Source organism: Mus pahari, chromosome 3 (genome assembly GCF_900095145.1).
Source record: "Mus pahari chromosome 3, PAHARI_EIJ_v1.1, whole genome shotgun sequence".
Lineage (NCBI taxonomy): Eukaryota > Metazoa > Chordata > Mammalia > Rodentia > Muridae > Mus > Mus pahari.
Window position 1 is genome coordinate 78,515,725 of NC_034592.1, and position 3,538 is coordinate 78,519,262.

A 3,538-nucleotide genomic window follows, 5' to 3' on the forward strand; every position below is an offset into this window, starting at 1 on the left:
GAGAGAGAGAGAGAGAGAGAGAGAGAGAGAGAGAGAGAGAGAGAGAGAGAGAGAGAGAGAGAGAGACCAGCAAGCTGCAGAGATCTTCTGGTTCCATCCCACCCAAACCCAGTGCTGGGACTTCCAGTGCACACCACTACACCTGGCATTTTCGTGTGAGTTCTAGGGGCTGAACTCTGGCACTCAGACTTCTGCATCAAGTGCTTCGTTGACCCAGCCATCCCCTGCCTTCTCAAATAGCGATGAGTGTGGCAGTAAGACACAGATCCAGACCATCAGTATTTAGCACCACATTCTAATAAATATGAGATTGAGGCTAAAGGAGGAATTAATGAGAGCGCCATGCTAAAACTCAAGTCCCAGGACTGGGGACTCGGGGCTGCGTGTTTTTTCCCTAGAAACCTATGGTTTGGGGGTAATGGGCTACACAAGGTCCCAAAGGATAAAAAAAAAAACGTGAACTAAGAAACTGACCAGATGTGTTTCTTTCAGAGAGACAGGAAACAGGCAATGTTCTAGTTTTGTTTCTGTTGCTGGGATCAAATACCTCGACGAAAAGCAACTCAGAGGATAAGGGTTTATTTCAGCTCACAATTCCAGGTTACAGTCTATCATTGTGGGGGAACTCAAGGCAGGAATTTTAAACAGTCACATCATACACACAGTCATACATACAGTCATATATACATACATACATACAATCAAGAGCAAATGAAATAAATGTATACATGCTCACTTGCTTATTTATGCTCAGCTCAATCTCTCCACTCATCTGCAGTCCAAGACCCCTTGCCTAGGGGATGGTTCCCCTCACAGTGGGCTGGGTCTTCCCACATTAATCATCTTAAGACAACACCCCATAGATATGTTCATGGGCCAACTCAATGTAGACAATTCTTCATCAGGTGATTCTAGGTTGTGTTAGGTTGATAATTAAAGCCAAAACCATCACAGGCAGACGTACCCATGAATGAAAATTGTGTGGAAGAAGTGGCATTTTGTCTTTTCACAAACAAATACTATTGAGCAAGAAAATTGAGTTGGCAATAGGATTTGTCAGAACAAATGGTAGAGGATGGGAGAGCTGGGTAACATACCAGTCATAAGCTCAACTCCATCAAATACAGAAGTGACACTGTGAATTTGGTGTTTATAACACACTACTAATGTTATAAACATCAACACTAAAAGTCATAGGAATGTGGTGACTAAGACCCAGGAGACAGATGAGAGGCAAGATACAGTGTGAACCTGCTTATTTCCCTGTTCCTCACAGTGACAGTCAAGCAAAATGATGTCAAGTTGGGGAAACATCATGTTGAAAATAACACAATAATTATAATCTCCTGATTCCCATTTTAAGTTTTAAATTTCTTAGCTTTAAAGGGTCTAGTAGGAAGTCATGTTGCTTGTGGTGAAAGACTTCTTTTTTTTAAGTATTTATGTGAAATTTAGCAATTTCTTCCATTTATTTTTTCTTATGCTTTTGATTCTGAAATAATTTTATTATTGAAGGGCTAAGGAGATGTCTCCATGAGTTAAGTCACTCGCCACTAAGTCTGATGACATGTGTTTAATCCCTGGGGCCCACATGGCAGACATAAAGAACCTATTCCCTCAATTTGTCCTCTGACCTCCAGACACATGCTGTGACATAGTTACCATAATGTAACAATAAAAACTAGTTTAAAAAGAAACACTGAAAATACACCCCGAGCTTGACTTCCTTAGCTGTCTAGATGAACAGGGTGGTTTTATTGATATTATTGATGAAATCACCACCTTAATTCAGATCTCCCAGTTGTTGTTGTTGTTGTTGTTGTTGTTGTTGTTGTTGTTGTTGTTGTTGTTCTTNTTCTTCTTCTTCTTCTTCTTCTTCTTCTTCTTCTTCTTCTTCTTCTTCTTCTTCTTCTTCTGTTTTGGTTTTTTCTTTTTCGAGACAGGGTTTCTCTGTATAGCCCTGGCTGTCCTGGAACTCACTCTGTAGACCAGGCTGACCTCGAACTCAGAAATCTGCCTGCCTCTGCCTCCCAAGTGCTGGGATTAAAGGCGTGCGCCACCACCGCCTGGCTTCTGCCCTCCCTTCTTAGCCACCAGATTTTTATTATAGACAATCAGCAGGTAAGGAAGAATGAATGTTTACAAAAATCTGAGGCCAGTAATGGGCCATAGGAATAACAATACCAAGATCTGACTAGTACTTAGCTCTCTTCTGGTACAGCAACTGACAATTGACAGTACAGAAACACACCTTCATATAGTGTACCCCAACACCTCAGTGCCTCAAAGGTCAAGTCTCCTGAATCTCTTCCAATCTAAGACGGTCTTTTGGTGTTTCCTTGTCTTTTAATGACCCTGGTTTTCTTGAGGACCCCTGGGCAGACATTCTGTAGACTGTCCTGATGTTCTCTAAGGACTAGACCGAGGTGGGTAGGGAGGAAAACAGCACAAAGGTAGAAGAGCCCTTCTTGTATCTTATCAGGAGAGATGTGATGGCCATGTGGCCTCTGCGGATGCCATTAGTCCCTGATCACTTGGTCAAGAGCTTGTCCTGTAAGATCACTACCTTTCTTTCTCAACACAAACCACATTCTTTAGCTACCTGTCTGTCCTCTCAGCCCTGCATATCTGTGGGTTCTACCCTCATGGACTTAACAAAACATGGATCAAAGATGCTCAGAAAGAAGAAATTTGTCTGTATAGATACTTTTCTCTCTTTTTGAAAAATGTAGGCTTTTATTTCCCAATCATTGAGACCTAGGCTTGGCAGACACCACACAGGACTCGGGGTCGGGAGGGCCTGCACAAGAGACAGCTCCCAACTTTGTGCGCTTGGTCATATATTGGTTCTAGGGAGAGTTTACTCAGGGATGGTAGCACCAAGAGCCATGCAAATCCATCAGAGTAGCCAGTCAAATGGAGGCAATAAATGCCAACAGGCCACAGAGCTGGGTGAGATCAATGGATCTCTCTCTCTCTCTCTCTCTCTCTCTCTCTCTCTCTCTCTCTCTCTCTCTTTCCTTCTGGAGCTACTGGAGCCAACTCCAAGCCTGGCCACAGAGAGTTGAGGGACTACGCAGGCCTACAGGCCAGCAACAGCAGCACACCTCAGATCTCCTGGGGTTAGCAGGATAGGGACAGCAGGCAAGACAAAGACAGGAGAGCTAAGAGTCAGTGAAAGTCCCTAGTACATGTTTCAAATGTTAAATCGTGGTTAGACAGTGACTGACAAGAGAAGGATAGCCTGGCTTAGGGAACAATGGGGCTGGATGATGACCCAACCTTGGCCTCCCACTGTGCAACCTAACTCAGCCAGGGCAGAGACCAGGTAAGTTGAGCAACCCAAACAGTGTTCCACTCTCATCTAGAAGCTAGAGACCGCCGGGGCCTAAGGGGGGAAAGGCAGAGGGACACCAGGACCTGGAGAGACAGAGTAGGGTAGAGGCCTGGGTTGGAACACACCTTTATTCCCCCACACACAACTTTTTTCCTCCCCCTCCCCTCCCTCTCCCCTCCCCTCCCTCTCCCCTCCTCCTCC